We start from the raw sequence: 10,344 nt of genomic DNA, 5'->3' as shown, positions 1-10,344 counted from the left end.
GCATAGGGCAGTTTTGATCAGCATTCATATCTCTCCTTTCCTGACTGTGGTGAACCTTGTCTGGGATCTGCCAGAGGGCTGGGGAGCCGGGGCTTATAACTCACACAGGAGATAAATCTGGATAGCTTGAATGTAAACAGGACCATAAAAAGATAGCCACCCCCTTCACCTCCAGAGTGTTCTGGCCCTTGTGAAAGGTGGCTCCAGGACACTCATTCAGAGCCCGTAGTCATGCCTTCTGCAGACATTGAACGTGGACTTGCCCTGGCCAGAGCAGCCCCAATAAAGAGGACCAGAATCTTCTGGGTGCATGGCCCTGGCTGTTTTCTCCTCCCTGCACCAGGAGCATGGTCAGGTAGGCTCTCTTGGAGGGTCTTGTGTTGGGGGTTCTCACCTCCATCAAGTCTCTTTGTTTCTTCATCTGCAAAATGAATGAACTGACCTCAGTCGGCATTTCTCAACTTTGAGACCCATCCCCTCCTGATAATCTTGGTGTGTTCGGCACACAGCCCCCTTGGATTTTATGCAGCTCCCCAACTGGTGATCCCCTCCCTGCTGCAGTGGTGTGGCCTTCCATTCTACAATTTATACCCAAAAATGATTTTTTTTAAACTGCACTTTCATGTTTCAAAGGGAAAGTTTGCAGTGCCAAACATGCTCTGCACACCGCACTTGTTTGCAAAGCTCTAGCTGCATTTTGTGGTTGGAAATTGCTGGGTGAGACCTTCCCTCAGGTCCAGGCCTATGACTGCAAGGAACAGGTGAGATGTAGGAATCTCCCGTTTGTTCAGCTGTAGGATTCATTCTTCGTCCCCAATAGGGGCTTGTTAACTTGCCACTTCCCTCTCCTCATCTCATCGAAGTTGTGTGTCTTGGGTGGGCCCAGTGTTCAGTTAAGCAAGGGCTGATTGTGCTGGGGGCTGGTTCCAGGGCACAGAGATGAGCCCTCGTGCCCACCCCCCAAAACAGGAATACTGTAGTGGAGTTGAGTGGCAGTCAGTTCAGCAACAGAGCTAGCCCAAGAAGTCATAGGAATAGAATGAGGAATGACTAGTGCAAGCTTCAGGGCTTGGGAATTCCTGCAATTTCCCCAGAAGACATAGCTGGGCTCAAGCCAAGCCTTGAAGGATATGAAGGTGTGAAATGAAACCTGGAAGGAGGATTTGCGCAAGCAGGGCCCTGTGTGGCTCTACCCTTCTGTGATAGACACTTTCGTACCCAACTCTTTTATTCTGCAAGGAGGGCCTGGTTCCTATTCCCCCAGTATGGATACTGTGGCTCAGGGAGGTGATGACTTCAGAGGTGGCTCCCTGGGTGATCTAGAAACTTGAAGGATCATGAGTAACCTCAAATGGGTGAGGACCCAATCTCTAGAGCAGAGTTACTCAACTGCAGCATCATTCATATTTGGGACTGGATCATTCTTTGCTGGGGGGTTGGGGGTCCCATAAATTTAGAATATTGAGCAGCATTCCTGGCTTCCACCCACCAGATGCCAATAGCACCCACCCCTCAAATTGTGACAACCAAAAATGCCTCCAGACATACTGTGTGTCCCTTGAGGGCAGAATTGCCAACAGTAAGAGCCTCTGCTCTATCGTAAAATCTGGCTGCTGCCCCAGGCCCACCATTGCCTCGGTGGATCTTTGGAGTAAGTTGAGCTCCTTGCAAGCTGCTGTCAAGAGCAGGAGTGGGGAAAAGAGGTCAGCAAGCGAATTCTGCCCTCCAGACAGTTCTTAATCTGGAGACTCGATAAAAAGGAGGCACCACTGGGAACGGACTGAGGGGGAGTTGGACAACACACATCCAGAATGGACAGCAGAGGAGGAACAGGAGATGAGCGGGGGCTGTCTGCATTCGCCCAGACAACCATGCCATTGTCTTTCCCTTCTTTGTCTTACCACTGACCTGGATTTCTGCAGGAACCGTCCTTGCCTTGGCACAAGTTGTTGCTTTTCTTCTGAGATTAGAGGTATTTGATTCTCTTTTCAAGAGCTACTTTGGAGGTGATCCCGGATCAAGGTGGCTCTTGAAGCTACATTATGTTCTCATGTTTGCCCTCTTGTCTCCAGATGCCAGTCCATCTTTAAGACAAAAAAAAATGTTAGACAAATTGTCTAACTTTTGCGCCTAGTGCATGCTTCTCCGCTTGTTCCCCAACTGTGACATTGCTGCGGTAACTCCATGAGAGGAAATGCACGTTCTAGGGCCTTCCCGAGCCCTTGTGGGCGATGTCCCTCCTCCCCTTCTTCCCCACCCACCAGCCCTTTGTATGTCCCCAAGTCCCCAACCAACTGTGCCAGGCAGCCCCTGCTCGCCTCCCCACAGAGCAAGACAGGCCCTTCTCTCTGTCCTCCTGGATAGAGGGAGTCGCAGAACAAAGGGTTCTGTCTGAGCACTGCCAGGGCCCTGAAGAGCCAGCCTGCTGCCGGCCACTGCACAGAGCCCCCTCACTTCACCTCTCCAGTTTTCATTTTGTCCCAGAAAGGGCCTCAGAGAGTCGGCATGTCTCAGAAACGCAGGGATGAGTTTGGGTTCTACTCATTTCCTCGTCGAGACTTTCTTTCCTCGGCGGATCCCAATGATAAATAAAGTGGTGATTCAAGCATTTGGCCTGTGGATTAGTCAGAGTGATGAATAAGCTGACCTGGTCTGACTCATTCATTTATATCCCAGCTCAGCCCTGCTTCATGGGTCTGTATGTGCGAGAATGAGCTTTTCACTGCTGTCACTGCTGGCTGTGCGCGTTTCCTGTGGCTGCCATAAAAAAGTACCCCAGACCTGGCCGGTGTTGCTCGGTGGTTAGACCTGCGCACCAAAGGGTTGGGTGTTTGATTCCGGGTCAAGGGCATGTACCTGGGTTGCAGGTTCTATCCCAGCCTCTGTCAGGGCATAGTGGGAGGCAGCCAATCAATGTGTCTCACATCAATAGTTCGTTTTCTCTCCCTCTCCTTTCCTTCCTCTCTTAAAAAGGGGGAGGGGGCAATAAAAAAATACCCTCAGGTGAGGATAAATAAATAAGTAAATAATAAAGGCTCTGTCTCCAAAGATAGTCACATTCTGAGATGTTGGAGTTCAGGACTTTGACATAATAAATTGGGGGAGAGGGTGGAGACACACAATTCAGCCCATACCACTGGGTAAGGGGCCAATTTTATTTTTATTTAGTAAAGGGGTTTTGGGCAAACAGTTGGACCAATAGGGAGTGAGTACATTTTGTTTTGTCTCACTCATTTAAGTAAACATTTTAGGGGTGGTGGGCAGGTTGGTCACGCCAACTTTGGCAGCTCCCTGCTAAGGAATTTTCCAGATCTTGCACATGTCCTTCCTTACACTTGGGGTGACTGTAAAGAGGCAAGGACCCGGCTTGGGAAGGAGTGTATCTCAGACTCTGCAAGGGGCATATTTGGAGCCAGACCTGGGAGACCGTGTGTGTGTGTGTGTGTGTGTGTCCCTGTGTCCCTCCGTCCACCGGGGGTCCGGCCAAGGTTTATAATCGGGACATACTGTGGTCTCTGTCCTGAGTATTGCCAAACCTGTGGCCAGCCTAAAGGATCACCTTTACTCTGCCTCCATGACAGCACATGGATAGGCTGGGAAGGGAGCTGTTTGGTGGCTATGACCAAAGATGTTATTAACAGGTCAAAACCCTGGACCATCAGCCACCTAGGTGATGGAGGGTATCATTGGGTCTGAAAGTGAAAACAGATCTTTGTGTCAGAAACTGGGCAGGGGGTGTGCGTCGTAGCTGTGAGGAGGGGGCCTTGCTCATGTGAAGACCATGAGACTGGAGATCACAGACAGGTGGGAGGGGGTGACTCTGGGCCAGAGAGTACCCCATGCTGCCGGAGTGGCCAAAGTCAAGAATGGAAAACAGGGATGGACGTGGGGGTCTTGTTAGGACAATAGGCTATGGCTAAAGGGTTCAGGATCTCTTTGTGATGGTGGGAATGTTCTAAAATTGAGTCCAAGGAGGGGTTATTAAAGAAACTGGAACAGGGACTCCTGGTGGGAGGCAACAGGTGGCTTTTGTGAAATAATTCATCACAGCGGTTCTCAACCTGTGGGTTGCGACCCCTTTGGGGGTCAAACGACCTTTTCACAGGGGTTGCCTAAGACCATCGGAAAACACATATATAATTACGTATTGTCTTAGTGATTAATCACTATGCTTTAATTATGTTCAATTTGTAACAATGAAATTGGAGGTCCCCACAACATGAGGAACTGTATTAAAGGGTCACGGCATTAGGAAGGTTGAGAACCACTGTGCTAAGAGCTCTGAAACAACCAGTGTTAATTGAGCGGCTATTTAGTTCCAGGCATGAGATTAACAACTGCATGGCTGTTGTTGCCCAAATCCCACATTGCAGCTAGTGAGGCAGAGTGTGTCCCCAGACTTGCGACAGGGGATCCATGGGGACATGTCCCAGGTTGGGGGGGCGGGGTCCTGTGGACCTTAGAGCTGAGTAGGGCTTCCTCCTTCTCCAGGGCTGCCGAGCCGAGGTCTGAAGCAGGGCTTTAGTGTGTTGTCACTGTAGCTCTGCCCACAGGAGGTTCTCAAGGTGGCTTTCCACCAGAGCGTGACGACAGGTGGACTGTGTGATTTGGAGGTCCCTAAGGGGTCTCCTCTGCCCATCCAGACCCTCTTCCCCGGCGCCCTTCCATGTCTTTATGAGCCCACCAGTCACCTGTAAAAGACCCAGAACCCAGCCTCCTACAGAGCCTCAAAGGTCTGTTGTCCCTGTCCCCCGTAACCAGAACCCACCTGCATCCCAAGTGCCTGGCTTGACTACCATCAGTCCCTCCATACACTGCTATAGGAGCCACCCAATGGGAAACCCTCCTCTTCCCCCCTCCCCCATGGTAATCCAGCTGTCACATGCTGGTTGGCTAACCCCTTGTGTCATTCGTGCTCCCTGTGCCCAACCAGCTGGGGCTCCCCATCAAACTTGCATGAAAATTTCAACTACATCCCACATTCACCAGGCTACTGGGTAGGATCTGACCTCCTCAACCCTGGCCCCTCCCCCTCCAGCCTCATTCTGTTGGTCACACTGGTCCCCTTGTTCTGAGGCTGCCTCTGCCCTTGGAGCTCACCACCCTCACTGGGCTGCCATCCCCAAGGGCTAGGCCTGTCCGCCCCTTCTCACTGCACAGGCCTCAGCAACTGTCTATTCTAATCACTTCCCTGCTTCCTGTTCCAAAAAAAACCACCCTGGTCATTTGTTCTCACCAAAGCACCTTTAATATCTGGGGCTGAATCTTTCTCTGCAGTCATATTGTGCACTGTAGCGTCATACTGTGCACTGTAGGGTGCTGAGCAGTGTGCCTGGCCTTCACCCACCAGGTGCCATTCACACCACCCCTCCTCTCTATGGTGAGGTTCAGAAACGTCTCCCACCATGTCCTAGTGTCCACTGGGGAGGCTCTGGGTGTGACACACATCGCATCTGGTTGGAAATGCCTCTGCTCGTGGATTGGTTTGTGGTCAAGGTTCCTGAAGGCCAGGACACCTTCGCATTCTCCTCCTCTCAGTGCCCAACTGGCCTGGTTGGTGGAGGGACTGGAGAAACATTTGTTGACAGGACAGGTTGAGGGATGTAGCTACAAACCCCTGGGGGAAGGATAGGTCTTGAGGGGCAGACTAATGGAATTGCTGGAGGAGGTGGCTGCCCTAGCACATGCCTGGGGGAGGGGCTTACTCCAGGGCTCAGACCGGTTGGGCCAGACTGGGAAGCCTGAGGGGTATGTCTTAGGAAAGAAAGGGACACACTCAGGCAACAGTTAAGAGAGGGTGTCTATACTTGGAATATCCAGTACCCTCTGCACTGGGGACCTGGATTTGTGCCCCAGGGTTGCCATAAGCTGGTACCCCAAACCAAGCAACTTAAACAATAGAAATTTATTCTCACAGCTTTAGAGGCCAGAAGTGCAAAATCAAGGTGTCAGCAGGGCCATGGCTCCCTCCAAAGCCTCCCTGGGAGACCCTTGCCTCTTACAGCTTTGGGGGTTCCAGGTGTTCCCATGGCTGTGGCCGCATTGCATCACCCCAGTCTAAACCCTAAGTTGTCCTCCAGCTCTGAGTTGCCTTGACTGAGAAACACACTTGTTTTGTAGCTGTTTCTCAGCATCCATCTTCCCGATAACGTCACATGATCATTTCTTCCTAAAAAATTCAAGGACACCCGCGAGGAGATGTGGAAATGCTGTGTGTTCTACGTGGTACCTCCTACATGATTCTACAGTCATGCCAGCCCCCTCCTTTTAGCTTGGGAATGATTTCATCTGATAAACATGTGGCTGCAAATTATGGCCTTATATAAACGAAGCTGCTCCACTACACTTTCTGGAGGCCCCGTCTGCCTTATTTTCCAGTAAATTCCAAATTGTTCGCCAAACCTATAGGCAGAACCTTGCTTTTTCATGGATAAAGCCTTGGCCAGGCCTTGAGCTCATGCACATTTGTCCACTCATCCACCCCTGGGGCCGAATTTGTGGTTGCCTCCCCTTCTCCCCTGTGCCTCCTTTCTCTAGGAGCATGAGAGAAAGGCCCTGAATTGAGGTTCACGTCTTCTCAGAGTGCAGAAAGTATACGAGTGTGGCGTTTGCAAAGCCTTAATTTTTCACAGTTCAGGTTTTACAGTGGGAACTTTGATTATGCACATAACATAAAATTCACTATTAATAACATTTAGTGCATTCGCAGTGTTATACAGCCATCACCTCTATCTAGTTCCAAGACATTTACATCACCCCTTAAGGAAACCCCATCCCCATTCGTTTGACACGCCCATGTCCCCTCCCCCACCCCCTGACAACCACTAATCTGCTTTCAGTCTCTGGATTTGCCTGTTCGGGACTTTTCATATAAATGTGATCATTTACCATGTGGCCTTTTGTGTCTGGCCTCTTTGCCTCGGCATGTTTTCAAAGTTCATATTGCAGCATGTATCAGTGCTTCACTCCTTTTTATGGCTGATAAATATTCCACTGTGTGGCTGGACCACATTTTGCTTATTCTTCATCCTTTGATGAGCATTTCATTCCCACCTTTTGGTCCTCTCAGCGGGAATTTTATAGTCTGCCAGCTTGACTTCCATTTGGTGGCATAGTTCTCTCCTGAGTCCTGGGGAGACAGATTTCCATCAATGTGGGGGTATGTTTTGCTTCTGTTCACATTGTGTGCACGTCTGAGAGTATTAGCTGGAGGACAGAATGGGCATTTTAACTTCGGGATATTTGGTGAGATGGTTTAGATGAAGGACGGACACGTGGGTTTTTAGGACCTGCTGCCCCGACACATGGCTGCAGCCTGCGATTGCCACTTGCCGAGCTGTGTCTCACCACCATCACCCTCCACCCCCAGACCTGCCACCTCCAGTTCCTCAGCCCCTGACCTGCTTCCTTTCAGTCCGGGGATTCTTGAGGCACAGGTTTCACATCCACTTGTAACAAGGAATTTAAGCCATAGCGTGAGGGATTTCCAGGTCTCAGACTCTGTTAAGACTCAATGAGGAAGGCATGCTTGGAAGCCAAAGAAAACCCTCCAACAGAGATGTCATTGTTTAATGACAATTAGTTAATGAGTTATCCATGAATCATCATGGCTGTGAAGCTGTGATCATTAAAACAGCATGGCACCACGCAGACCTCAGCAGCCCAGAGGCAGACTCACGTGTGTCAAATAACTTATATGTGATATTTAACAAACAGAGGGGGCTCCTGGTCAGAGGAAGAAGGATTATTTAATAAAAAGCATTAAAACAATCACTTCACTCTCTAGAGAAAATCATTTGGATCCCCATTTTCCCTCCCACACTTTCCTGGGTTGATTATTGTCCCCAAAACTCATGTCCACCCAGAATGTGACCTTGATTGGAAATAAGGTCTTTGCAGATGTAAAGATCTCAAGATGAACTCATACTGAATCTAATAATTGGTGTCTGTATAAGAAGAGGCAAGGACACAGAGAGGTGCACCATATGACGATGGAGAAAGATATGGGAGTGAAGCATCTATAAGCCAAGGAACACCAAGTGTTGGTGGCAGCCCCCAGAAGGTGGGAGAAAGGCCTGGGATGGATTCTCCCCCAGAGCCTCCTTTAGGAGCCAGCCTTGCTGACATCTCGGTTTTGGACTTTTTCAGAATGTGAGACAATCAATTTTGTTGTTTTAAGTCACCTAGTTTGCAGTTCTTTGTTACAGCAGCCCTAAGAGACTCTGACACCTTTTGAAATAATTTCCAGATGGATAAAGGCTTAAATGCAAAGAATAAATCTGGGCCCTGGCTGGTGTTTCTCAGTGGTTAGAGTGTCAGCCTGCGCATGGAAAGGTCTCAGGGTCAATCCCCAGTCCAGAGCACATGCCTGGGTAACAGGTTCAGTCCCCCCTCAGGGCCTGTGTGGGAGGCAACCAATTGATGTGTCTCTCTCACATAGTTATTTCTCAATTTCTCTCCCTCTCTCTTTCTCACTCTCCCTCCCTCCCTTCCACTCTATAAAAATCAATGGAGAAAAATATCCTTGGGTAACGATTAACAAAAGGAATAAATCTGGGAAGGGAAGGTATAGTCCTGTGTTAATCAGATTTGGGGAAGGGATGGGCAGTAGACATAAAAATAATAATAAACCACAGATCTGACAGCCTGAAAATGTAAAATATTTGTCTCAAAAAACACCATATTCAAAAGTAAATTGATATGAATTAGTTTCATCAAACATGGCAAAGAGTTTAATGGCCTTCCTATACACAGAGCTCCTCTAACACAGTAAGCTCCCCCAAAGCAGTAGTATGCTTCAGTGGGGAAAATGGGCAATAGACATGAACAACTTACAAAAATAGAAAAACATCTGTTCAAGAGACATAATTTTTTAAAAATCCAGCCTGACAGTCAAAGTAATATTAGTAGCAAGATGCTTTTTTGTGCCCAGAGAGGGTCTGATCACTGGAGTGTTACAGGCAAAATGGTGCCACCTGAATGGAATGAGGGCTGCTGGGCCAGAAGGTGCGTCCTGAGGTTTTGCACCAGGAACGTTATTGCCTGGGACCTGGCAGAGGGATTTGAATGGCATGCCAACCTGAGGTTAAGGATGGCACCACAAGGAAGCAGCAGGGTGGGGCAGACCTCCATCTGGGATTTGGGTGTGCAAAGCAGTGGGCAGGGTCTGGGGGTAGGTGAATGGTTGCCTGGCTCACTGGGGAATGTTACGTCCTCCGGTGGGTCGGGGACCTCGGCAGCTTCTCCATGGTTGGGCTGGAGAGGCCCTGCAAGGTCTGGCCTCCGAGCCTGGCCTTGGGCTGGGTTGGGAGTGGCCACAGGGTGCCATTCAGCCAGTGTGGAGACGGAAGAGTGCTGTGCTGTATGGACCCCGCTGACCAGGGGCTCTGAGGACCAGCTATGGGGTGCCCCCAAGGGGCTTTGTGCTGGGACACCCACATCTCGACCGATGCATCCAGGGGCTCCCTGGGAAGACCTGGCTGGCTGATGAGAAGAGACAGCCGTTCTGGGGACATGGTGACAGCAGATATGATGTGGTCAGTGAGAGGGGCAGAGAACTAGCCTTTTGGATGTTCCAGGCAGGGCAAATAGAGGTGGCTGTGTTGGGCCGGAGGTGGGGCAGGTGTCCTTGGACATGAGCACAGTCCCTGAGGGGGTGCAGTGCAGTCAGTGTCCTGGGACTGGAGCCCGGGGGCAGGGCAGGCAGAGGTGATGCTGGCTGCACAGCAAGTGAGCAGGTCTGGGAGAAGCTGCTGGCAGCCGGTGTGACTAGTGGGAGCTTGGTGGTACCTTCTGGGGCAAGGGCAGTGGTTCCATGGTGGGAATGGGGAAGTCTGGCTTCAGGCTGCGCGGAAGCAAGGAGGTGACCGGGCTTTACCCTGGGCTGGAGAAGGATTTATTAGTGTCTCTGGCTTTAAGGCAACGTGAGCTGTTTGCTGGGAGGGTCCTCCCCCTAAAACCTCTGGGAAAGTGGGGGACTGGCTTTAAGGCAACGGGAGCTGTTTGCTGGGAGGGTCCTCCCCCTAAAACCTCTGAGAAAGTGGGGGAAGGGGGCTACTCTGGGAGGAGAGAAGGGCCAGGTGAGGCCGGGCTAAGCAAGTAAGGGCCACCAGACAGGTCTGGCAGAGGAATTCCCAGGACGCAGACATGGTGGGCCTGGGTGGGCTCTGACAACGGCTAGACTAGAGGCATAGCTGCAGCAGGGCAGTCCGGTGGACCCTTTGGTGAACAAGCGGCCTCAGCTGGTTTTGGCCTTACCTCTTTTCAAAGGCTTTTCCCCTCCCTGCAGCCCTGGCTATCAGCAGCTGCCTGGAGCAAGCTTTATCTGCTTCCTCCTGGCCTGGG

At 50.6% G+C, this 10,344-nt stretch overlaps 1 long non-coding RNA gene across 1 annotated transcript; it reads left to right on the top strand.

The window, feature by feature from the left end:
* The first annotated feature begins 909 nt into the window (after positions 1-909).
* Positions 910-2,608, top strand: LOC107183880. Its single transcript, XR_001514695.1, has 2 exons — positions 910-1,972; positions 2,073-2,608. It is a non-coding gene; the product is annotated as an uncharacterized LOC107183880 (long non-coding RNA).
* The last annotated feature ends 7,736 nt before the right edge of the window (positions 2,609-10,344 follow it).

The sequence above is a fragment of the Myotis davidii genome, unplaced genomic scaffold (genome assembly GCF_000327345.1).
Source record: "Myotis davidii unplaced genomic scaffold, ASM32734v1 scaffold1203, whole genome shotgun sequence".
Classification (NCBI taxonomy): domain Eukaryota; kingdom Metazoa; phylum Chordata; class Mammalia; order Chiroptera; family Vespertilionidae; genus Myotis; species Myotis davidii.
Note: the sequence above shows the minus strand (reverse complement) of the source record. Positions and strands in the feature narration are given on the sequence as shown.